At 41.1% G+C, this 27,894-nt stretch overlaps 1 long non-coding RNA gene across 1 annotated transcript; it reads left to right on the forward strand.

The window, feature by feature from the left end:
* Positions 1–1,174: 1,174 nt before the first annotated feature.
* LOC141258119 (uncharacterized) lies at positions 1,175–22,535 on the forward strand. Its single transcript, XR_012318203.1, has 3 exons — positions 1,175–1,347; positions 5,416–5,595; positions 22,117–22,535. It is a non-coding gene; the product is annotated as an uncharacterized lncRNA (long non-coding RNA).
* The last annotated feature ends 5,359 nt before the right edge of the window (positions 22,536–27,894 follow it).

The raw sequence follows: 27,894 nt of genomic DNA on the forward strand, positions 1-27,894 counted from the left end.
GCAGAATTATTAGGCAAATGAGTATTTTGATCACATGATACTTTTTATACATGTTGTCCTACTCCAATTAAGTAAATCGAAAACAGATCAAGCAACTGACAGAATCTATGGATGGAAGGCTGTTGAGTGTCATCATAAAGAAAGGTGGCTATATTGATCACTAAATTTTTTGGTTTTTGTTTTTGCATGTCAGAAATGTTTATCTCTAAATTTTGTGCACTGATATTGGTTTACCTGGTGAAAATAAACAAGTGAGATGCGATTATATTTGGTTTTAATTAAGTTGCCTAATAATTCTGCACAATAATAGTTACCTGCACAAACAGATATCCTCCTAAGATAGCCAAATCTAAAAAAAAACCACTCCAACTTCCAAAAATATTAAGCTTGGATATTTATGAGTCTTTTGGGTTGATTGAGAACATAGTTGTTGATCAATAATAAAAATAATCCTCTAAAATACAACTTGCCTAATAATTCTGCACACAATGTAGTAGAAATTCTATCACTGATGAAAAATCCGACATTAAAGTTATATATAAATAATCTGTAAGTGCTCTGGGTGTGTCAGTGCATGTCCATCTCTGTGGCCCTTATTGTCTATTCCTTGTCTGATGCCTCTCTCCTGCCTGTAATTGATGTATTAGGCAAGGAGAAATTATCTGCCTACCCTTGCCAAGATTTGTTGCAATAGCTATCTCTGCCTGAAGTGGCGCTGTTCAGTCTCATCTATCTGCCAGCACCAGTCTACAGTACTGCCCCGCACCAGGCAGTGACAGCGCTTGCAAGGAGAAGCGGATGACAGCGCTGGGACTGATAAGTCATTCATAGGCAGGAAAAAGTCGCTGGGCTCGTAAGCAGTGACGCCTGGAAGTGCAGTGATACGTTCAGAGCACTTATGAACAACTTACATATAACTACAAAGTCTGATTTCTACAAAAAAGATACTGATTTACTCACAGGAACAGAGTCTACACAGCCATACCATTAGTTAGCGGTACAAATTATTCCAGATGTTCCCTTTAATTTCTAATTATTTTTTAATATGTATGCAGAAAAAAACTACTACAAAAATAATTTGGCAGTAAAAAATGTGACTGGGAAAAGACGTTGAGGTGTCTGTAGTAGCAGAGGTAATCACTGAGGAAGTGAAGGGGTTAACTTCATTTCTTTTCACACTGGGGGGCAATGTTCAGAAAGGCTTTCTCTGTAGGACAGTGTTTCCCAACCAAGGTGCTAAGGTGCACTGCATTTGGCTCTCTGGCTGATGTCAGTTCTGTTCCATAAACTCTTGTATAACAGAAATACTAAAACTTGGCAGCAGGGAGACAGCCTTATATACAGTATGTGAGTTGAATTGTTTTTGTTACATTTACATTTAATATCGTAATTCATATATTTCAAACATTTTATATATTTCAATATGGATTTCAACGTAGGAAAGGCCTTGCTGCAAGGAAGCGTTCCCATTGTGCAATTACTTTTCAAGAATGTGAAGCATGTTTGGTACTTGCATGACAAAGCTTGTTCCCCCTCAGTACCTGATAGTAAGTGCAGCCACAGCAGTGACACTACTACTTACATGCTGCTCTTTCAGAGTAGGTGACATCTGTCAATTGGTCAGAGACTTTATTAAAGTTTTGGGAAGAGACAATATCTGACCCATGTAAATAATCTAGAAATAATATAGGTCTGAGAACGTATTAGACAAGTGACATTCTACAAAATATCCTCCCAGAATTAGTTTTATGCTTTCTCTATGTGCGATTATTGTCTTGAAAAACAGGCACACTCCATTCAATAGTAAAAACTTGACATAAAAAAATTACATTAACCCCTTTGGGAACTGGGAATTTTTCTTTTTTTGAGTTATTGTTTTATTTTTCTCTGTTTCTGTCCAAACCCCAACATTTTTTTTTTCCTTTGCATCAACGTGAGGGTTTCTTTCTTGCGGGACGATATTGTACTGAAAAACAATTTTCATTGTGTGATAAAAATGGTCAGTCTGATTACGGTAATATCAAATGTACAGCGAATGAAAAAGTATTAAACATGTCGCCAATTTTTTAAGTACATATATTTCTAAAGATGCTATTGGCATGAAATTCTCACCAGATGTCGCTAACAACCCATGCAATCCACACAGGCAAAGAAATAGATGTCCATAAATTAAAGCTCACCTGTCAGCAGGATTGTGATCAGTAAACTACATACATTGTCAGGTGGGCGATATTACACTGATTAAAATGACACCTTGGTTGATGAAATCCGTACTGTGGTTCTTGTGTAAACTTTACTTTATTTTATTTTTGGAGATAATGATATGCTCGTGCTTTGGGGCAGCCTGTGGGGGGCGCTCTATCTTTTGCTCTGCTTACATATTCATCTGTATGCACTTATAACAGCTCACTTTGCCTTCACTGACCTGCCTCCTATTTTACATAATGCATCTATTACTGCGGGGCAAGGTAAAATAGGAGTTAATGTGTAAATTGTAATAATGAGAAATGACACAGGGAAGAAGTATTGAACACGCTTACTGAAATGTAATTAATATTTCGTACAAAAGCCTTTGTTGGTGATGACAGCTTCAAGACACCTCCTGTATGGAGAGAGTAGTCCCATGCATTGCTCAGGTGTGATTTTGGCCCATTCTTCCACGCAAACACTCTTCAAATCTTGATGGTTCCGTAGGCTCCTTTTATGAACTCTGAGCTTTAGTTCATTCCATAAATTTTCTATTGGATTCAGGTCCAGTCATTGGCTGGGCCATTCTAGCAGCTTTATTTTCTTTCTCTGAAACCAAATGATAGTTTCTTTGGCTGTGTGTTTGGGATCATCGTCTTGCTGAAATGTCCACCTTCGTTTCATCTTCATCATTCTGGTAGATGGCAGCAGATTTTTATCAAGAATGTCTCGGGACATGTGTCTATTCATCCTTACTTTGATCATATGAAGTTTGCCAGTGCCGTTTGCTGAAAAACAGCCCCACACCATGATGTTTCCACCTTCAAACTTCACTGTTGGTATGGTGTTTTGGGGTGATTTGCAGTGCCTTTTGGCCTCCAAACATGGTGTGTATTATGGTATCCAGAGAGTTCAATTTATGGTCTCATCTGACCAGACTATATTCTCCCAGTATTTCACAGGCTTGTCTAAATGTTGTTGAGCAAACTTTAAACACGCTTGAACATGTTTTTTGTTCAGCAATGAAGTTGTGCGTGGTGAGCATGCATACAGTCCATGGAGGTTGAGTGCATTACTTGTATCTGCTGATTCCAGGTCTTTCTGTAGCTCTCCACAGGTGGTCCTTGGCTCTTGGACAACTCTTCTGATAATTCTTTCCAAAATCTTGCGGGGAGCACCTGGTCGTTGCCGGTTTATGGTGAAATTATGTTCTTTCCACTTCCAGATTATGGCCCCAGCAGTGCACACTGGAACCTTAACTAGTTTAGAAATTCTTCTGTAACCAATACCATCAGTATGTTTTGCAACTATAAGGTTGCAAAGGTTTTGAGACAGCACACTGGTTTTAACCAACGTCATGAGATGTTTCTTGTGTTTCAACTTGGTAATGAGACACCTTTTTATAGGTCATCAGTTGAACCAGCTAATATTATTTTTCACTAAGTGGCAGGATTGCTTTCTAATTACTGATAGATTTCAGCTGGTGTCATGACTTTTCATGGCTTTTGCACCTCTCTTTCGTTATTTGTTCATTACTTTTTCCCTGTGTCATTTCTCATTATTACACATAACTTAATTTATGGGCATCTATGGATTGATTTCTTTACCTGTGTGGATTGGTTGGGTTGTTATCGACATCTGGTGAGCATTTCATGTCAATAGCACCTTTAGAAATATATTTACTTAGAAAATGAGTGACGTGTTCAATACTTATCTCGCCCGCTCTATATGGTTTTGTTTTACATTATATTTTAGTGGTTAAAAAATCAGAACTTAGTAAGAAGCATTTTATTTTTGTCGCTGTTTTGTGAGACTCATATTTTTTTAAATTTCTTTTGTCAATAGAGATGTATGAGGACTTGTTTTTTTGTGGCAAACTGTACTTTTCACTGGTACTATTTTGGGTTTATACAACATTTTGAGTACCTTTTCTGAAAATTTTTGGGGGGAGCTACATTGACTGGACAATAGCAATTTTAGATTATATTTTTTATGCTGCATATCATTTGAGTTAATTATCATTATACTTTCGTAGTTTGCACTTTCACAGATGCAGCAATCACATATGTTTATTTTTTTAATTTCTTTATTTATAAATGGGCAATAGTGAGGTAATTAAAATTTTTACATATATATATTTTTTTATATTTTTTCACTTATTTTTTAGTCCTTCTAGGGCAGAGGTCCCCAACCGCCGGTCCGCGGACCAGGACCGGGCCGTTGGGGTTTTTCAGCCGGTCCGCGGCGCCGCTGACAGCTAGCTCCGCGGCCCTGCGCCTGGTCAGAGCTCGCTCTGTGTGGATTTATAATGTTTTCTGCCATAGCCGTGACAGCTCGCAGCTCCCGGCAGAGAACATTATGCAGGACGGGGTGGGGCGTCGGGCGGGTCTTAGTGACGCAGCCCTCCACAGCACAGCATGGTACCTGTTGTACGTCACGGGGCGGGTCTTAGTGACGCGGCCCTCCTGCACAGCATGGTGTGTTCCTGACGGGGTGGGGCGGCAGGCTCTCCTCACTGACACGCCCCCGGCAGAACATGTTATGTGGGGCGTGCTGGGGCAGCAGACTGGCTTCAGTGACGCGGCTCCCGGTACAGGTGTTCAGTGTGTAGCGCTGCTAAGCAGCAGCGCTGTATACACTGACGCTCAATGTACAATGCTGCTACTTAGCAGCGCTGTACACCGAGGTCCCGCCAGCATCCTCCCCATACAGCTCCACCCCTCCATAACCCCACCCCCATATGACCAAAGCCCCGCCCCCACCCCTACCGGGCCATGGAAAACTGGTCTTGCTTAAAGCCGGTCCCTGGTGCAAAAAAGGTTGGGGACCTCTGTTCTAGGGGACTTGAACTTGTGACTTCAGTATTGCAGTATATAATCAAAATAACAATATGCTATGGGTCAATCACAGCACATGGCTAGGCTTCATAGGTGTATTAAGATGGAGGTGACGTTTTTTTGAGAAGTCTCCCAGCAGCTACGGTAACTAATTCGCTCTGCGCGATCTTGTTATGGGAGGTGGAGAAGGTTGCCCAAAACCGGCAGTGAGAAATGCTGCTGTGAATAATTGACAGCAGCATCTAAATTGTTAAAAAGCAGTGACTGGCGGTAATAGAGGCAGCTGCCAGCTGTACTGTGTAATACAGGCGGCACCTGACCAAAATGGCGTGTGCTTAATGGTCATTGGATTCGTTTTTATTTTTGCTTTTGGTGTTTTTCTTTATTAAAGGTGATTTGTCGGCCTAATATTCTATCCTTTGTAAGAACAGCATGCTGCAGCTATTGGTAGAAATTGTCTCCAGTGGTTTCTACACTGGTTCCCCTTGAATAAGTCTGTGATGACTGATAGGCTGGTATATTTGTATGGGAATATTCACAGCAACAAACTACCCAAGATGATTGCAATCCGGTGAGTACCCTCTTTGGATATAATTTATACCTGACTCAAACTTTCTTATACTTTACTTTATTTTTGTTGGATTTTTCCAAAAAAAGCGATTCATGCTATTCAATAAATCACAGAAGGTGGCTCACACTGTTTGTCTCAATGATTTCCTGATTAACTTCATGATAGATTATTTGATGATTCATGGAATGTGATATATAAATTATTATTCATATGTATAAGGAATAACCTTATAACTGATAAATCATTACCTATCGTTAGGTAGAATTAATATGTTATTAAATTTCATTAATAAAGAATGAGAAAAAACGAATGACATAAAAATATTTCTCTTTTTTAGAGATAACAGAACAAATTATGTTGGAAATTAGTATCATGCTGTATATATTATGATGAATTATTAAATTCACTACCATATAAGCTTTGTTATATGATTATATTTTTATTTTTTTCAATTTTGTGTCATATAATTTGAAAAAGGCCCAGATGTATAGGGCCGAAACGTCATGTTTGTTTTGGATTGCCTTATGAACAAATAAAAGGAACTTATTCTTCTTGCATAATTCTTGAGTGCCGAATATTTCATACAAATACTTTATTGATAGTCAGGTGATAACAAAAAAAAGTTTACAAACAAATAACCATAAAAACAAGGGGCGCACATCCAGAAAAGTAAGAACTAATGTCCAGAGGGAGTAGATCAACCATATAGAGTTATTAGATACACACTATTACCACAGCATTGCATAGTACACACGTTCAGTATTTGGTCAGTATTTTACCTCAGTATTTATAAGGCAAAACCAGGAGTGGGACAATCAGAGGAAAAGTATACTAGAAACACGTCACCACTTCTGTATTTATCACCCACTCCTGTTTTTTGGCTTACAAATACTGATGTACAATACTGACCAAACACTGAGCGTCTGAGAGTTGTCTAAGGTGCTAGTGCATCATCACACTGATATCCTATATGAATCCAGAAATTATGTAAAGTGCTAGTGCAATATCATGGATATAGTCTCAGGCAATGCTCATGGCATAATCTAATACACAACATCATGATGATGATGATACATGATCACACATATAAGTACAATCAACGTTCATTGTTCAATATAGTCGTCAAGATCTTGATGCTAATAGTATATATTCATGGCTATAAATGTAAGATTATTTGCTATTCAGTATGATGATTGACATCATGCTAGTATAATATATGAACTAAATTACAGATGCAAGTAATACTTACTTTTCACTATCAGATACTGGCTCCCTCTAGATTCTAGTAATGTCTAGATTCCCTTTGAACAGATTGTGTGCTCCACTAGCCAAACACCTGAGGCTCTAAAACAGCAGAAACCCCCACAAGTGACCCCAGTTTAGAAACAAGACTCCTCAAGGAATTGATCTAGGGGTGTACTGAGCATTTTTAACCTACAGGTGATTCACAAAACTTTATAAAATTTAGATATGAAAACAAAAAATTACTTTTCTACTAAAATTACTGTTTTAGCACCAAATGTATAATTTACCCGAGAGGTAAGAGGAGAAAAAGGACCCCATAATTTGTTTTGCAATTTTTACTGAATCTGGCAGTGTCCCATATATGGTTGTACACTACTGTTTGAGCACATGGCAGGGGTCGGATGGGAAGGAGCGCTACTTAGCTTTTAGAACGCAGATTCCGTTTGAGTAGATTGTGGGCTTCATTAGCTGAAACCCACCCAAGTCATACCATATTGGAAACCTCACTTCTTAAGGATTTCATCTAGGGGTGTAGTGAGCATTTTGAACCCACAGGTGCCTCACACAATTTTTTAACAATGTGATGTGGAAATACAACATTTTAGTGGTAAAAATTAAATTTTTTGTATTTACTACAAATTTGTCAGTTACACAAGGTTTAATAGATGAACTGGATCCCATAATTTATTGAGCAATTTCTCATGTCATGCCCCATATGTCATCAGAAACTACTATTAGGGCACACGTCAAGGCTGAGAAGGAAGGAGCACTATTTGGCTTTTGGAGCACAAATTTTGCTACAATAGTTTGCGGGCGACATTTGCAGAGCCCCAGAGGTGCCAGAACAGCAGAAAAACCCCAAAAGTGACTTGTGTAAGAGTGTGTGGACTGGACTGTCATGTTCCTACTCCAGCTGATACCAATCACATTTTATGGTGTATAGTGTGTATAGTGTCATGTGTCTTTTATATATATTTTTGTGGTTATGTGATATAATGTGAATTGCTATATGGTAAAGTTTAGTGTATAAGTAATGCATAGTGTTGATAGTGTACTGTGTAGGATAGCACAGGGTAAGACATAATTTAGGACTTGCAACATAAGATAGGTAGCATAGATAGTGGCTGTACTTAGTGACGTTATGATAAGGATAGTGTTAATGTTCGGGACTAGCCCATAGTTTGAGGGGCTTAGTGTTAGGGCAAGTGACTGCATCCTGTAGACAGTTAGATGTTGACAAGGTGAAGTTGATGTAGGAAGTCCTGGCTGGCCCACAACATCGGTCAGAGGCAGTCTGCACGGGAGCAAGGCCCCCACAGCACCAACACCCAGCCAGGGCCCATTCTTTCCTGTAAAGTGCCAGGGCGACATGGAACAGCAACTTGCCCACGAATACCGCACTCTGTCAACTTACAATTGTAGAAATTGCACCTCTTAATAAATAAACCTACTGCTGTAATGACTATTTTGTCACATCCACACCATGCTTTTTTTCTGGAGAATTGCAAATATGCCAGTTTAGTGCTCATACACTGTGCCGCCATATATTGTAGCGCCCCCATACATTGTGCCCAGCTTGCGCTTCTGGAGACACACACCCTGTAAGTTGTCATGTGATTTTCTGCGGTTTAGGCACAGTGGGGCTCAGAAGGAGGGGGGCATTTGGAATTGGGAACATAGAATTCACTGGATTTTATTTGAGGGTTTGGGATCCGTCGCTTTTCCAGAGTCTTTGTTATACAAGTTACGTGGGAACCCCTTTATTTCCAGGTGCAGATGACGGACCTTAGTGGGGGCTTTGTGCGGAATAAATTAGGGGTTTTACTGGTAACATTTTGGGGTACATAACATTTTTGATTGTTTTCAGTATAAGGCTGGATCACATTCTTGTGTTCTACGCTGAGCACTTACATCAGGGTTTCCGTGTAAATCCCACAAAAATGTGATTCAGACAAAACCCCCGACGGAACCACCCACCATAATGAGGCAGATGGTATCCATCTTTTTAGGCATTCACAGATCTGTGGTCGTCCACACATTTGCGTTAAAAAGACACCTAAAATAACGTGACATCACCGGAACAGAGACCAGATGGAGTCCAAAGTGACTCCATCTGTTTCATCACTTTTTTTTTTCTGAATTACAGTTTTTGGGATTTACACGGAAATCCCGAGGTAAGTGCTCAGCGGAGAGCGCAGAATAAATGTGATCCGAGACTTATTCTGATTTTTGGAGGGGTGGACAACAAATAGACAACAGTACAAGAACTTTTCTTAGTCTTATTTTAGCACGGTTCACCGTGCGGTGTGATAAGACAGATTTATATTGTTTTTTTTTTTTTAGCTTTTGCAGCTATCATACACCAAAATGCTTTTTTTATTTAAAAAAAATAGTTATTTCATTGCCATATTTGAAGAGCTGTAACTTCCTTATTGTTTGGGGAATAAAGCTGTATGAGGGCTTATTTTTTGTACAACAAGTTTTTTTTTGGCACAATTTTGGGGCACACAACGTTTATTGATTGTTTTGTATTCAGATTTTTCAGACACAGAATGAACAAAAACCAGCAACATCGTTATTGTTTTTATGTTTGGTTTTGCACTGTTCACCGTGCGGTAAAGGTGATAATTTATTCTTCCGGTCAATATGATTACAGCGATACCAGATTTATATTGTTTATTTTAAGCTTTGCTACTTTTACAGACTAAAAACAATATTTTACAAAAATGTATTTGTTTTTGCATCACCAAATTCTGAAAGCTGTAACTTTTTTTAAGTTTTTGCCGATTAAGCCATATTGGGGCTTATTTTTTGCAAGACGATTCAGCATTTTCAGTTATACCATTTTTATTACATATGACTTTTTGATCATTTTTTATTACATGTGTCAGTATGGAAAAAAGCAAATTTTTTAGTGTGTTTTTTATTATTTTTTTTTACAGTGTTCACTGTACTGAATAAATAACATAACAGTTTTATAGATCGGGTCGTTCCAGATGTCGCGATACCAATTATGTGTACTTTTTTTTGGTTATTTTTGCTATATCACAAAGGCTGCATTTTTAACTCCTTTCTGACATGAGGCGTATTAATACATATCTGTGCCCCGGGCCTCTTGGGCCAGATACAAAATAATACGCCCTGATGATTTCGCAGCCAAGTGTCAGCTGATACTCACAGCTGACACCCGGTGCTATGTGCTAGGAGTGATGCCGCACCGCTCCCAGCACATTAACCCCCGAAGCAAGGGGAGGTAAGCGCCGTTACTTACCTCCTTTCCGGCATCCAGCGCTGTCTCTGCCGGGTCCCGGTGGTTGTCATGGTGACCCGATGTCGTCATGACGACATCCGGGTTACCAGACAGCAGGAAGTTACTTTGCGCAGTGCGCGATCAAAGTAACTTCTGCCTGTGCAGCGCTGATAGATGGTATAGCATAGAGATGCTGCTGCATCTCTATGCTAAACAGGCGATCAGACTGCAAAAAATGAAAGTTCCATAGTGGAACAAAGTGTAAAAATAAGAAAAAGTGCCAGAAACTGGAAAAAAGAATTGTAAAAATAATCAAAAAAAAATAATGAAAAAAATAATAATAAAAAAAAATATGTATATACTGTAACCATAAATAAATATTATTCTGAAAAAAAAACCAATAACAAGCCGCCATACAGCTCCATCAGCCGAAAAATAAAAAAGTTATAGCTCTCCGAATAAAACGATGCAAAAAAAAATATTTTTTCTATAAAATAGTTTTTATTGTGCAAAAGCGCCAAAACATAAAACTATATAAATGTGGTACTGCTGTAAACATACTGACCCAAAGAATAAAGCTACCTTATCAATTTTACCACACGCGCAACGGCATAAAAAAAAACAAAAAAACAATTCCTGAATTGTTGGTTTTTGTTTATTCTGCCTACCAAAAATTGGGATAGAAAGCGATCAAAAAATGTCACCTGCCTGAAAATAGCACCAATAAAAACGTCAACTCGTCTCACAAAAAACATGCCGTCTCATGACTTTGTCAGCCGAAATATGGAAAAATTATAGCTTTCAAAATATGGCGATGCAAAAACTAGTCTTTGCAAAAAAGGCGTCTTTTAGTGTGTGACAGCTGTCAATTATAAGAACCCGATATGAATCTGGCATCGCTGTAATTGTACAGACCCGAAGAATAAAGTCGTCTAATCACACCGCACGAGGAAAGGCGTAAAAAATAAACTCTAGGGTTAGGGTTGTGCTAGGGTTAGGATTAGGGTTGTGCTAGGGTTAGGGTTGTACTAGGGTTAGGATTGTGCTAGGGTAAGGGTTGTGCTAAGATTAGGATTGGGGTTGTGCTAGCGTTAGGGTAGGGTTAGGGTTGTGCTAGGTTTAGGGTTATGCAAGGGTTAGAAATGTGCTAAGGTTAGGATTGTGCTACGGTTAGGGTTGTGCTAGGATTAGGGTTGTGCTAGGATTAGCGTTATGCTAGGGTTAAGGTTTTGCTAGGGTTAGGGTTGTGCTAGGGTTAGGGTTGTGGTAGGGTTAGGGGTGTGCTAGGATTAGGGTTGTGCTAGGGTTAAGGTTGTGCTAGGGTTGTGCTAGGGTTAGGGTTGTGTTAAGGCTAGGGTTGTACTAGGGTTAGGGTTGTGCTAGGGTTAGGGTTGTGTTGAGGTTGGCATTTTTAAAACAATAAAGAAAAAAAAAATGATGACGATATGACAACTAGTGTTGAGCGCAAGTGCTCGCTTCTTGAGTTTGCATCGGGTGCTCTGGTATGCACCGAGTATCGTGGGTGCTCGAGTGACATGCTCGAGTCTCCGTCTCATATGCTTCGCGGCCAAAAAAACCTTGCGGGGATTGTCTGCCATGCATGAGCGATCCCCGCATGTTTTTTTTGGCTGTCTAACAACAGTGAAACATACGGGGTGGGGATTCAAGCATGTCACTCGAGCACCCGCGATACATGGTGCATACCTGAGTACCCGATGCAAACTCATCTATCGAGCACTTGCTCTCAAGACTAATGACAGCTTATTAAATATGATGACCTAATGTTATCAATTTCTATGTTGTACCCCTGGGTTCAAAATGTTCACTATACTCCTTGATAAAATCTTTGAGGGGTCTAGTTTCAAAAATGGGGTCACTTGTGGGGGGTTTCCACTATTTAGGCGCATCAGGGGCTCTCCAAATGCGACATGGTGTCCGCTCTCAATTCCAGCCAATTTTGCGTTCAAAAAGTCACACGGTGCTCTTTCCCTTCTGAAGTATGCGGTGCGCCCAAACAGTGTATTTTCCTCACATATGGGGTATCGGCGTACTCAGGAGAAATTGCACAAAAGTTTTTGGGGTCCATTTTCTCCTCTTACCGTTGTGAAAATAAAAAATTTGCGGCTAAAACATCATTTTTGTGGAAAAAGTTAGTTTTTTTATTTTCACGGCTCCATGTTATAAACTTCTGTGAAGCACCTAGGGGTTCAAGGTACTCACCACACATCTAGATAAGTTCCCTGAGGGGTCTAGTTTCCAAAATGGTGTCACTTGGAGGTTTCTACTGTTAAGGCACATTAGGGGCTCTCCAAATGTAACATGGCATCTGCTAATTATTCAAGCAAATTTTACATTCAAAAAGTCAAATGGCGCTCCTTTCCTTCCGAATCGTGCTGTGCGCCCAATCAGTGATTTTCTTCCACATATGGGGTATTGGCTTACTCAGGAGAAATTGCACAACAAATGTTATAGCGCAATTTCTCTTGTTAGCCGTATGAAAATGCAAAATTGGCGGCTGAAAAACATTTTTGTGGGAAAAATGTGAAAATTTTATTTTTATGGCTGAATGTTATAAACTATTGTGAAGCACCTGGGGGTTCAAGGTGCTCACCACACATCTAGATAAGTTCCCTGGGTGGTCTAGTTTCTAAAATGGTGTCACTTGTGGGGGGTTTCCACTGTTTAGGCACATCAGGGGCTCTGCAAAAGCAACATGGCGTCTGCTAATTATTCAAGCAAATTTTACATTCAAAAAGTCAAATGGCGCTCCTTCCCTTTCGAGCCCTGCCATGCACCCAAACAATGGTTTGCTCTCACATATGGGGTATTGGCGTGCTCAGGAGAAATTGCACAATAAATTTTGGGGTCCATATTTTCCTGTTACCCTTGCAAAAATAAAAAAAAATTGCGGTCTAAAGTAACATTTTTGTGAAAAAAGTTAAATGTTCATTTTTTTCTTTCACATTCCAAAAATTCCTGTGAAGCACCTGAAGGGTTAATAAACTTCTTGAATGTGGTTTTGAGCACCTTGAGGGGTGCAGTTTTTAGAATAGTGTCATTTTTGGGTATTTTCTGTCATAACGGCCCCTCAAACTCACTTCAAATGTCATGTGGTCCCTAAAAAATGGTTTTGTAAATTTTGTTGTAAAAATTAGAAATTTCTGGTAAACTTTTAACCCTTATAACTTCCTAAGAAAAAAAAAATTTTGGTTCCAAAATTGTGCTGATGTAAAATGTTATGTATTAACTATTTTGTGTGACATATCTCTCTGATTAAGGGCTTGGAAATTCAAAGTTTGAAAAATGCGAAATTTTCAAAATTCCGCCAAATTTTTCACAAATAAACACAAGTCATATTGAACAAATTTTTACCACTATCATGAAGTACAATATGTCACAAAAAAACAGTCTCAGAATCAGGGGGATCCGTTGAAGCGTTCCAGAGTTATTACCTCATAAAGTGACAGTGGTCAGAATTGTAAAAATTGGCCTGGTCATTAACGTGCAAACCACCCTCGGGCGTAAAGGGGTTAATGGTAAATCAGATTTTAACAAAAGGAACTGATAGATTTTTTACTTTTGTTCAATAAATGATCCAAAGTTTGTGAGTTTGATTCATTAAAGGAAATCTGTCACCAGGTGTTTGCTAAGTAATCTGAGAGCGGCATGTAGGGACAAAAACCCTGTTTCCACCGAAGTATCAGTTACTGGGCTTCTGTAATTTTGATAAAATCACTTGAGTTATCACTAGAGAATTAGTAAACTTACTGCTATGTAGTCTGCCATATTCATGAGCTTTGTATATTCCCACCCCACCACTGATTGGCAGCTTTATGCCTATGCACAGTGTACACAGAAAGCTGCCAATCAGTGGTGTGGGCCGGGTTATACAGAGCTCAGCATTCCGAGAACTGGTAGATCTGCAGCAGAGAAAACTCGGATTTTATAAAAAAATAAACATGCAGCCCTTTAAGTGATACATAGCTGGAATCAGGGTCTCTGCCCCCACAGCGTCCTGCTCTCAGATAAGGCAGCTAAGTCTGATGACAGATTCCCTTTAAGATTGTCATTCTGCAAACCAGTACTAATGGAGTAAGATGCTGCTAATTCATTAAGACTCATCTTACAACTGGCTTGTGCCTCACTCAGAAACATTAGGAACATTTAGTACCCTTAGTACATTTCTGGTGTAATTTGCACCAATAAAGTGGTGTAAATTTTAATTAATTAATTAGACAGGTGGGCTTTGTGGTGGTCCATCCTGTCCTAGTTCCTCTCACTTTGGCTGCTGGCCAGGACTGGGTTAAAAACCTTGAGTTGTGCAAACATTTTTGAAAATTTTAAGGTGCTTTTCCCCAGAATCGGCATAAACACCTTGATGAATCGGGCCCTGTGTTTTTTCGTTCAATTACATCTTTACCTGTGTAATATTTGTATTAGGATTAAATATTGCTGCTTCCTCTCGTGCTAAAATATGTAGAACATCACAAGACTGAACTATAAAGCTTTCCAACATGGCTAGCGTTGCTAAATAACGTGTCTACAGCTTTACAGGGCTCTAGTGGTGTTGTTTTCCCTACCAACTTTTGATGCCAGTAAGGGACATCTGCATTGAGGATATACAGAGATAGATATATTTGTTTCAATGCTGAGTTGAAGTCCTGTGCTTTGAAGTAAAGTAGCACATTATTCCCTGGTTTATGCTATTACTGTAGTGCACACCACACAAATCATTAAAAAGGTTTTCCACTACTTTAACATTGGCCTATCTTTAGGTTGGGTCATCAATGTCTCATCGGTAGGGGTGCGACACCTGACACCTTCACCAATCTGCTGTTCTTGGTGTCAGTGTAACGTGGCACAAGGCGGTAGCCATGGGCGAGGTAATTGTGTGTTGCGCCCTGGCACGTTACATGTGGGGGTCCTGGCTGGGTGTGTGGACTTGTGCTGTGAAGGCGCTATTCCCGTTGCTGGTTTGCCAGAACCAGATGTTGGACAGTTCAATGAAAGAGACCACCATTTGAAAATAAACTTTTTACTAAATGGAAACTTGGTAGGGAATATATACAAGAGATAGTGGATACACAGTCTTATGAATGTCTCCTTTACAATTCGAAGCATTTTCCACACGATTTCCTTCCTTTGTTTCTCTATGGTTGTCCTTTGATTCCCTTTCCTCTTTACGTTCTCTACTGGTCCTCTGTCTCCACAGTTTCTCACTTCTTCACCACAACCCAGTTCAACTTTACAGTCCTGCTTAGCAAGAGTCCTTTACTCATCCCGCGGTTCCGCATCTTCTCTCCCCATAGGGTGCCAGTATGGCCAGATTTAGCTCCATGCTCTCTGACGCTCTGGAACTCCTGCTCAGGACAATCTATTCATCTCACAAACTCAGTCCTGTCTAGGCCCGTTACCTTGCGAGTTGTAAATTCTAGGCCTTTCTGCTAGGCTTCCTCTCCCTGGACCCGTCTACGAATGATCACTCTGTCCGGATTTCGCTATCTCTTCCTTTAGGTCTCTTCTAACTTAGGGACACCCCAGAATGTGACACTGCTCACTTTATAACTCAGGTCCTTTCACTATTCACTACAGGCCCTATCTGACTTCCTAACAGGTAATTGTCACTTTCCCTTCAACTTAGCTCCTCCCACTCTGGGCTAGTCCCAAACATTAACTCTAACTGTCCCTACAGTCAACCTAAACACATTATCAGTATTAACAATACCTTTAACGCAAATCACAAGTCAAACTATACATCACAGTTCACATTGTAGCTCATAACATTTTACAGCAATAAACTTGTTTCTTCAAGAGGGAAACATGGGCAGCACGTGTCCATCTCCTTACATTGGCGGCGGGCAGAACTTATCAGTTACGGAGCTCCACAGCTCTGTCCACGGAATAGTGGCCACGGTCGGGTACTGCACATTGGCCCCCTATGCAAATCAATAGGGGGCATACGTGCAGTACCTGGCGACAGCCACTATATAGTAGACAAAGCTGCACTGTGCAGCTCAGTAGCTGATCAATTCTGGCCAGCGCCAACTCCGAGAAAAGCTGATCGGCGGGGGTGCCAGGTGTCGCACCCCTACCGATCAGACAATGATGACCTAACCTAAGGATAAGCCATCAATGTTAAACTAGTGGACAACCTCTTAAACTGCTAGTAGTTGGTTTTAATGAATAATTTCTTTTCTTGTCATTATTTAGAATGGCTTAAACTCCTGCATTGATTCTGAGTAACATTTTGAGAGCTAAGCCAGCACCCTTCTCTATTCCTGATGATGCATAGACAATAAAGGAAGTTGGTTTAGCTATTTAAATGAATCAATCAAAAGACCATCCCTCTTCACACACATAGGAGTAGTCCACATATTATACCAGTATGCACCACCTATAGGGGAAATGTGCAATAATAAAAATGTTTTTAAATGTTAAAATGTTCCACAAAGGCCTGATGACCTTATGGTGGGCACAATGTGTGAAATAAATGAATAAAAAAAAACAACGTAATAAAAATAAAGCAGGAGAAAATTTTTTAAATTCAATAAAAAAGAAAGGCAGTCTGAATATCTGTTTCTAGTCCTGCCCCTTAAAAACCTCCCAAAATATGTGTCCAATGCATGAAAATAATTGCTACGAAGAGGATTTTAATGGTACTTGGTGGTTATAATTTTATATATTTTTTAAATATATAAATTACATAAAAATTAAGCCTCATGTATCTCAAAAGTAAGTAAAAAAATTGTTGAATATTCAAATGAGGAAAAAATTCTAAAGCTCTTAAAATCATGCATACTAAAATAAATGAGCCTGGTCATGAATGGGCTAAAATGGCTTGGTCTTGAACTTGTTAATATTGGGTTACCTTTGGAAATACAAGTGTATGAGTACCGTCTATATAAAGATATTATGAACACACCTAAAGGTATTTTTTAAGTGGACAATCCTCTCTAAAATGTCAAAGTCTAAAAAACAAACAAAAGGTGGCCCACCTTAATCTACTCGACGAACCATGATCCCTGGTCCCAAATACCAGGACATGGGTCGATTGTAGCCTACTCGGACAATGTATGCGTTGAAAAAGGAGAAAATATGAGTATTGCGGTAATAAAAGCATAATTTTATTCAGTAAAGGTTACATAATAAGACATAAAGGGCATAAATGGCAACGGCATTCCCTAAAGCTAATAAAGTCCAAGTGGACCAAAGTATATAGGAGCTCACATCTGATACACAGCTTATTATGTGGCCCCAGGCACTGTAGGTCTCAAGTGCCACTCACCCAAAAAGTTCAGAAGTATGAAGCCCTCTGGTGTGCAGATGGTGATGAAGCAGACGCGCCCCGACGCGCGTTTCGTCTGCCTTTCTCAAGTGGCGCGTATAATGAAGCACCACAAGGACCTTTTAAATGTATTCCCCTAAGTGGTCATGTGATCCCGGAAATCAGACACACGCACATCCCCTTCAAGGTGTGTGGCCATGGCAACACAGAGAAGCGCTGCCACAAGCCACAAACAAGAGAAAAGGTGAACACTGCGGAGGAAAAGAGAGCGGGAGGAAGTATCCCTAACATGGTATGGGGCACACACAGATCAAAAAGTGGTGCCATTTCACGGTGAATAAATGCACACATACACAATAGAAAGGGCACCCACACATTACAATGCCACATCCAAAGTATAAATAGAAATAATGGGGTGCCCCCATACCAACAGGAGATCTATACATATTGGACAGGAAAAACACATATAAATATACAGCACAGTAACTTTATGATGAAAAATCAATAGTGTCCAGTCCATCTCAGGCATGTCACAAGAGAAGGAGAGAAGTCTCCCAAACGTCCTCCGAGGTGGTCAGATAATATCCCAAAATGTTTGCTCGAAAGTTGATTTTAAAAAAACTTTATTCCAGGTCGGGTGGTGATTCCAGTTCCTTGACAGCAGCAGAGAGGGAGGCTTTACAGAACCTGGAGGATCTCCTCCAGGAGCAGACGTCCCCCCTCACAGGTGGGTTACCTCAATCTCGACTTCCAAAATCTACGAGGTTCCCTCCCTTGTCATTAAGCCCAGTGGTGGACATCTTTGTACACCTGGTTGCAGATGACTTTAAGAAACTCCCTACACCGAGACGCTTTGACAACCTGACTGGTGCACAGCGCATGGCGATACATCAATTGCAATCCCTCCGCGATACCGTAATTAAACCTGCTGACAAGGAGGGGAACATCGTTTTGTGGCCTTATCAGAAATATGAAAAGGAGGCTTTACGCCAACTTACAGATAAAGAGACTTACTCCAAATTATCCTATAATCCAACAGCCTCCTTCTCCGCTGCCCTTCAGGGAATACTGGCTCGCGCCTGCGAGCGGGGTACGATAGATAAGAGGACTGTTGAGGCCTTAACCGTGCGTTTTCTCAAAACAGCAACATTTTACCTGCTTCCAAAGATCCACAAGGACACCGTCAACCCACCAGGACGTCCGATCGTGTCAGGTCTGGGTGGTCTATGTAGCCCTGTTTGCCAATACATTGATAACCACCTGAGACCATTGGTGGAGACACTTCCATCATACACCAGAGACACGACGGACGTCCTGACTAGGGTTGACGGTGTCCTTATAGAGGCGGGTACTATCATGGTCACGGCCGATGTGGAAAGCCTCTATACGTGCATCAGTCATGATCTGGGCCTGGAAGCGGTTCGCCTCTTCCTGGGGACCTCCGGCCTGGACGGCCCTTCTCGTGAGTTTATCCTTGAGCTCCTCCACTTCGTCCTCTGCCACAATTATTTCCTATTTAAAGACACAGTGTATCTGCAGTGGCGCGGCACGGCCATGGGGGCAGCCTGTGCGCCCTCGTATGCCAACCTCTTCCTGGGAGCATGGGAGAGGGATATTTTTGGCGACGGGGGCGTGCGGGGCGCAGACCGGGTTGTGATGTGGCTCAGATACATTGATGATGTTTTGTTCTTTTGGCGGGGGACGGTGGAGGAGCTTGATGATTTCATGGGGCAGCTTAATATGAATACCTGGGGCATTAAATTAACATACTCCTAGCACCATCAACGCATGGACTTTCTGGACGTCAGCCTGGAAGTTGACTCGGGCTCCCGCATCCAGACGGACATCTATAGAAAGCCCACTGCAGTTAATTCTTTGGTTCATGCTGCCTCAGCACACAACTCATCAACGATTAGGGCTGTCCCGGTCGGACAGTTCCTAAGGGTGAGGCGTATATGCTCCATCGATTCCAATTTTGAAAAACAGGCCGCTGATCTGACTGACCGCTTTAGACAGAGGGGATACAGTAATAGGTGCATCGGCCGTGCCTATGGTAGGGCACGTAGTACACCCTGCAGTATTCTGCTATACCCCCCTCGTCGACATCGACCACAGACCCCAGAGAGGACCCGCTTCATCTCCACTTTTAACCATGAGTGGGGAACCATGAGGCGGATCCTCTCTCGACACTGGAACATGCTCAGCACGGAGTCCTCCCTTATGACAGCTAGACTTGCTAACAACCTGGGGATCTTCTTGTCTCTAGTCACTATGTCCCCCCACCTCTGAATCCCTTTGGCTCACGCGATCCCATGGTGGGCTCCTTTTCCTGTGGGCACTGCATGGCATGCGCCAATGTCCTCCGTTGCACTTCTTTTACTTCATCTGATGGTTCCCGCACTTTTAAGATCTCTAAATTCATCTCATGCAGTTCAACCCATGTGGTATATTACGCCACATGTGGCTGTCAAAAGATTTATATCGGACTAACTACTAGAGAGTTGAGAGTTAGAGTTCGGGAACATGTACGGGACATTGGCACAGCCAAGTCAGTGTCAGATCCCCCGGAGCTGAAAACCTTACCACGCCATTTTCGAGAGGTCCATAATTGTGATCCATGCACGTTGAAAATACGTGGCATAGATGTGGTACATTTGGGCTCCCGGGGAGGAAACGCCAAAAAATCTCTGGCTCAAAAGGAAGCCAGATGGATTACCATCTTAGATACCATGGCCCCGCGTGGCCTAAATGAAAATCTGGGATTCTCATCCTTCCTCTAGGGGTGATTTGTTCTTGCGATGCTCTCCTGCTCTTCCCTGCCCGGACTTAGACCCAATGTGGTGATGTTTTTAGCTTGTTGTTTTTATTGTTCTCTTTTTAATTTATTTGCTTGTTCTCTTTTTTTTCACACCCTATAACTAGTGCCATTATTTCAACAAGCTTTCTAGTGCCTGACCTTAACCCGGTGCTGCATTTTGGGATATTTTCTGACCACCTCGGAGGACGTTTGGGAGACGTCTCCCCTTCTCTTGTGACATGCCTGAGATGGACTGGACACTATTGATTTTTCATCATAAAGTTACTGTGGTGTATATTTATATTTGGTTTTCCTGTCCAATATGTATAGATCTCCTGTTGGTATGGGGGCACCCCAATATTTCTATTTATACTTTGGATGTGGCATTGTAATGTGTGGGTGCCCTGTCTATTGTGTATGTGTGCATTTATTCACCATGAAATCGCACCGCTTTTTGATCTGTGTGTGCCCCATACCATGTTAGGGATACTCCCTCCCGCTCTCTTTTCCTCCGCAGTGTTCACCTTTTCTCTTGTTTGTGGCTTGTGGCAGCGCTTCTCTGTGTTGCCATGGCCACACACCTTGAAGGGGATGTGCGCGTGCGTCACGGTCCTCTGCTCCCTCATGCCCGGGCCTGGCTGTCTCAATGCCCCCAGCGCGCTCCTGTGATGCGTCATCCGATGCACTCGCGGGCGCGCGCACGGGGGGCATGATGGCTAGGGCTCGTGCGGCGGGGGGTGGGGTTCCGGATGCACATGCCGCCAAACCTCCAATAGGTGTCTGATTTCCGGGATCACATGACCACTTAGGGGCATACATTTAGAAGGTCCTTGTGGTGCTTCATTATACGCGCCTCTTGAGAAAGGCAGACGAAACGCGCGTCGGGGCGCGTCTGCTTCATCACCATCTGCACACCAGAGGGCTTCATACTTCTGAACTTTTTGGGTGAGTGGCACTTGAGACCTACAGTGCTGGGGGCAGCATAATAAGCTGTGTATCAGATGGGAGTTCCTATATACTTTGGTCCACTTGGACTTTATTAGCTTTAGGGAATTCCGTTGCCATTTATGCCCTTATTTACCATCAACATTTCTGAGCCCAAAGCCCGTGTGTCCCTAGTGTGCTTTGCACCTTGCACTTTATACCTCCTGTTTTGTCCATATAAATTTCTTTAGGTATGTCTTATTATGTAACCTTTACTGAATAAAATTATGTTTTTATTGCCGCAATACTCATATTTTCTCCTTTTTCAAAGTCTAAAAAATGTAGTTACTTCAATACAACATGCAGCGTATCAGTTTGTCTTATTCATTTATTGTTGTATATCGCCACCTGGTGGTCAATAGTTTAATGTTCAGGCAAGTGTATTAATTCATGTAGTTTGCAGCATAGTTTAATTCTAATTTACTGCAAGCAAGAATCCTGTAAAGCAAATTAGTGTTATAAAGCTAAAGCATAAAATTGTGTGTAGTAGACATATTATTAAATAAAATTATTGTATATATATATTTTTATAATAGAATTAACATGTTTTTGATTCAATATCACACATAATATCAATGCCATAAATGTTTCTAATGTTTGTCCATTGATTAGTAAATACCAAAATAAAAAAAACAGCAACAAATCTAAGAAAAAGACCAATTACAGAACTGGAAACCTTAGGGTAGATTCTTTGTACTGTTACTGGAAGAGGTTCTGGGGCTATGTATAAACTAATTAATTGTCTGTAACATTTTAAAAATTTTCCATGGCTGACTACAGCAATATCTATGCATGTTTGGCCAATTTCGTTGCCGATATGGTATCTTCCTGGTGATTTTTGATGCAGATAGATCTGCCCTAAAACTCTTGAATTGTGGTGTAGATTTTGCATGCAGTTTTTGGAATTATGCAGTTTTAAGGTATTGTTCCCTCTATATTCACACAACGTTTTTTTTCCAGGCAGGAGAAACTGACAAGGTTTTCAAGCAAAAAATGTTTCAAGAAACACCAGTGTTTTTGCATTTTCCCCCCTGAAGTTTCTTTTTGCGCTCCCGTCCCCCTCCCCCGGTGTTTCCAGAAGCGGTTTGTTTATGTGTTTTGTAGACATTTTCGTAAGCATTTTTTTGGGGGAATTTTTTGAGCATTTTTGAGTGTTTCGGGGCGAATTGCGTGCATTTTTTAAGCATACTAAGCAATGAGGTAAACACAATTAGGCGAAAACACTATGAAAACATTCCTAAAGACGTCTCCCGGACGTTTTTTTAGCCTTCCCATTGACTCGTATTGTAAGCATAAACATGTGGAAAACGCCCGAAGAATGACCAAAACACTTCTTTTAATCATTTGATGTCTTTGGAAACCTGAAGCAGTTAAAAGATGCGCAAAGGTCTAAACATATGAACAGTAAGGCTATGTGCCCACGTTGCATTTATGAAGCAGAAAATTCCTGCTTCATAAATGCAAGTCCTCTCCCGGAAAAACGCATGCGGAATTCCGCACGCGTTTATCGCGCATTTTTCGCGCGTTTATCACGCGTTTTCCACATGCGGAATTGCCTTGCGTTTTTTATGCATTGGACAAAGGCAATTCCGCTTGCGGAAACGCAAAATTAAATGACATGCTGCGGATTTTTGAACGCGGCATAAACGCTGCGGAAAAATCCGCAGCATGTGCATAGAACTTGCGGAATCCCATTGGGGACCATGGGGTGCGGATATACATGCGTTTTTCAAGCGTTTACGCTGCGGAAATTCCGCAGCATATACGCTTGAAAAATGCTACGTGGGCACACAGCCTAAGTCATTCTCACATAGAAATGCACATGTTCATTCTGTTGAGAGTTTTATGAGTGCGGCTTTTTCAGGTGGTTTTCGAAATAGACCCTTTCCAAATCCACCTTAAAAAATGTTGTGTGAACATACCCATTGACTCCACGCTTACTTTAAATAAAAAGAGGACCTTTGCACACATTTTTTTTCTTTTTATTTCAATATCTTTAAAAAATCTGCTTTGATAAGTATATAATAATTATTCAGCAAGATTGTTTGTGTTAATTGTATTGTATTTTTGTCCAGATTACTTTCCTCCCCTTTCCATTTTCCGTTTTCCCTACAATCATAGGTTCTGATTTTCGTATTATTATTATCTGTACTACTTATATATTGTGTTTAAAATAATTAAAAACACTCCTGATAAAAAAAAAAAAAAATCTGCTCCAACTAATTTGTTAAGGGATCAGTCTGCCTTCTTTCTGAATCAGCAGCACAGTTTCTGTGTGGTATGGCAGCTCATCCCTATTCATTTCAATGCAATCCTATCACCTAATAGAGGTCAATGCTTCGTTTTTTGATTCTGCACTCCGAATTTTCTGCATAAATGTAAAACATAACATGTTGGCTGCCTATAGATGCTTACTACCACATCTGAAATGTAAGTGAACAATAAACTCCTAAGCTCCTTCTAGTGGCAAGTAACTAGCCCGCCATGGTTTAACTTCATGGGGGACTTTATCCAGACTGGTGTATCATACTCCAGTCATAAAGGTCCGCTGGAGTAACATGTGACAAATTTATATACCGGGTGCACAACTCTTAGTAAATTTGCCACAAATTAGGCCTTTTGCCATGAATTAGGCCTCTCTCACATGTCCGTGTTTCCAGTACATGTGGCATCTGTTTTTTTTCACAATGATGATGCCATCATGATGCCAATAATAATACCCATTATTATCTATGCTGCTATGCACGTCTGTGTTTTTGCAAAACACAATGAGACATTCGGCTTTTTTCCGGCAGCACGGATGACAAGGCCCAATGTAAGTCTGTGGGTCTGTGAAAAACACGTACCACACACAGATGGCATCCATGTGCCGTACATGTTTAACAGTGCAGAGTATAGGAGAAGCTTTGTAATTTAATTCTTTCTTTATCCATCCATGAAAAACACTGATGACACTGATGGTAAAAACGGACACAAGGATGACACACTGGTGGTAAAACCAGACACCTGAACGACACACTGATGACACAGGTGAAGGAGGCCTTAAAGGGATTTCCACTATCATTTAAATATAATTATTCACTTGGCAAATATCAAGAAGGTTGCAAAAGATGGTTTGTAAAAAAATGTGTCAACTTTTTTTTTTATGCTATAACATTTTTATTTTTTATTTCAATGTAGCATGAAGGCCTGTTTCTTTGTGGGTTAAGTTGTATTCTTTATTAGTGACATATTGGGGTTTATATAATCTATTGCTTTGCTTATTCATTTTTTGGGGAGTAGAAATGCAAAAAAAGCAAACTTCCATATTTAGGGGCTGTTTAGGTTTTAAAGCGTTTATTTAGGTATGAATAATATGTACCTATATTCTGTAGGAGAGGCATAGCTAGGGGTTTAGCTGGGGGGGCCCGAAACATCTAAGTGGGCCCCTAACCGGTAACCCTAATTACAACTCTGGTGTCACGCTGATATTATCGTAATATGGTGACATATAGTGGTAGATACCAGTCCTGCAGAACATACAAGTGATTACTGTACAATTATACAGTACAGACCAAAAGTTTGGACACACCTTCTCATTTAAAGATTTTTCTGTATTTTCATGACTGAAAAATTGTACATTCACACTGAAGGCATCAAAATTATGAATTAACACATGTGGAATTATATACTTAACAAAAAAGTGTGAAACAACTGAAAATATGTCTTATATTCTAGGTTCTTCAAAGTAGCCACCTTTTGCTTTGATGACTACTTTGCACACTGTTGCCATTCTCTTGATGAGCTTCAAGAGGTAGTCACCGGAAATGGTTTTCACTTCACAGGTGTGCCCTGTCAGGTTTAATAAGTGGGATTTCTTGCCTTATTAAATGGGTTTGGGACCATCAGTTGTGTTGTGCAGAAGTCTGGTGGATACACAGCTGATAGTCCTACTGAGTAGACTGTTAGAATTTGTATTATGGCAAAAAAAAGCAGCTAAGTAAAGAAAAACGAGTGGCCCTCATTACTTTAAGAAATGAAGGTCAGTCAGTGCGAAAAATTGGCCAAACTTTGAAAGTGTCCCCAAGTGCAGTTGCAAAAACCATCAAGCACTACAAAGAAACTGTCTCACATGAGGACCGCCCCAGGAAAGGAAGACCAAGAGTCACCTCTGCTTCTGAGGATAAGTTTATCCGAGTCACCAGCCTCAGAAATCGCAGGTTAACAGCAGCTCAGATTAGAGACCAGGTCAATGCCACACAGAGTTCTAGCAGCAGACACATCTCTACAACAACTGTTAAGAGGAGACTTTGTGCAGCAGGCCTTCATGGTAAAATAGCTGCTAGGAAACCACTGCTAAGGACAGGCAACAAGCAGAAGAGACTTGTTTGGGCTAAAGAACACAAGGAATGGACATTAGATCAGTGGAAATCTGTGCTTTGGTCTGATGAGTCCAAATTTGAGATCTTTGGTTTCAACCACCGTGTCTTTGTGCGACGCAGAAAAGGTGAACGGATGGACTCTACAAGCCTGGTTCCCACTGTGAAGCATGGAGGAGGAGGTGTGATGGTGTGGGGTGCTTTGCTGGTGACACTGTTGGGGATTTATTCAAAATTGAAGGCATACTGAACAAGCATGGCTACCACAGCATCTTGCAGCAGCATGCTATTCCATCCGGTTTGCGTTTAGTTTTAGCATCATTTATTTTTCAACAGGACAATGACCCCCAAACACACCTCCAGGCTGTGTAAGGGCTATTTGACCAAGAAGGAGAGTGATGGGGTGCTACGCCAGATGACCTGGCCTCCACAGTCACCAGACCTGAACCCAATTGAAATGGTTTGGGATGAGCTGGACCGCAGAGTGAAGGCAAAAGGGCCAACAAGTGCTAAGCATCTCTGGGAACTCCTTCAAGGTTGTTGGAAGACCATTTCCGGTGACTACCTCTTGAAGCTCATCAAGAGAATGCCAAGAGTGTGCAAAGTGGTCATCAAAGCAAAAGGTGGCTACTTTAAATAACCTAGAATATAAGACATATTTTCAGTTGTTTCACACTTTTTTGTTAAGTATATAATTCCACATGTGTTAATTCATAGTTTTGATGCCTTCAGTGTGAATGTACAATTTTCAAAGTCATGAAAATACAGAAAAATCTTTAAATGAGAAGGTGTGTCCAAACTTTTGGTCTGTACTGTATATAGTTATTTACAGATGACTTTCTTTCTGATGGAGTCTTTCATTTTTCCCTTCTTTTCCATCTGGCCCAGACCGAGATGATAAGTTCTTCCAGCAACGACTTATCTGCAGAGATTACAACAAAGACACATTTGACTTCTCACATTTCCAGCACCGTCCCCATCTATTTCCAACCTGCACAAATGCCTCATCCTACTGATACCCCAATACTGAGCCCCTGCTGCCAAATGTGTCCCTATTACTGCACCTGTTGTTTGGCACAATAACAGCAGTCCACTTAGTGCCCCACATAATAATGCCCGCTACTATGCCCCTTACATAATAATGCCTCCTTTCTGCCCTCTAGATGGTAAAATTGCCCCCTAGAAAATATTATTGCCCTGTGCAAATGCCCTAGAAAAAAGTGTCCACATTTTGCCCCTTTGACGGTCACAATATTCTGAGTTCCCTTATTAAGTGCCCACTTAACATTTATTAATGTCCACTGAGTCCCCCAATGTGCAGCTCCTCTATACATAGTATGGTGGGGCAACAGCTCCCTTATACAGAGTATGATGTCCCCATAGCTCCTCTATACATAGTATGATGTCCTCACAGCTCCTCCGTTAAATATGGTATAATGACCCCCGCAGAAGCCCTCACAATGTATAATGGCCCCCACAGTAGAACACACACTGTATAATGGCCCCCACACTGTATAATGGCCTCCACAGTGGTCCACACACTCGCCCTCCAACTGTATAATGGCTCCCACAGTAAGCCCGAAACTGTATAATGGCAGTCACATTAGCTACCATGCTGTATAATGGCTCCCACACTTTATGAGGACCCCCACAGATTTCCCTACAATGTATGAGAGCCCCCCATACAGTTTGAGGGCCCCCCACAATAGTCCCCACACTGTGTGATTGCACCCACGGTAGGCCCTAAACTATGTAATGGCCCTCACATTTGCCCAAGACTATATAATGGCCCCCACATTAGCCTCCAAACTGTATCATGGCCTCCCCATTAGCATTCACGCTGTATATTGGCCCCCACATTAGACCCTAAATTGTGTATTGGCCCTCACATTGGCCCCCCTAATTATATAATTGCCCCTGCATTAGCCTCCAAACTGTATAATTGCCTCTGCATTAGCCTCCAAATTGTATAATGGCCACTGCATTAGTCCCCAAACTGTATAATGGCTACCTCATTAGCCAACAAACTGTGTAATGGCTCTACATTAGCTCCTACGCTGTATAACAGCCCCTCGCATTAGCCCCCAAACTATATAATGCCCCACATTAGCTTTCACGCTGTATAATGTCCCCTGCATTAGCCCCCAAACTGTACAATGACCCCCGCATTAGCCCCCGAGCTGTATAATGGCCCCAGATTAGCTTCCACGCTGTATAATGTCCCCCGCATTAGTTCCCAAACTGTATTATGGCCTTCACATTAGCTCTCAAGCTGAATAATTGCTCCCGCATTAGCCCCCAAGCTGTATAATTGCCATCGCATTTGCCCCCAAACTGTATAATGGCCTCTGCATTAGCCACCAAACTATATACTGTATTT

Source organism: Phyllobates terribilis, unplaced genomic scaffold, assembly GCF_046119375.1.
Source record: "Phyllobates terribilis strain yellow unplaced genomic scaffold, ASM4611937v1 Scaffold_3__8_contigs__length_932513732, whole genome shotgun sequence".
NCBI lineage: Eukaryota > Metazoa > Chordata > Amphibia > Anura > Dendrobatidae > Phyllobates > Phyllobates terribilis.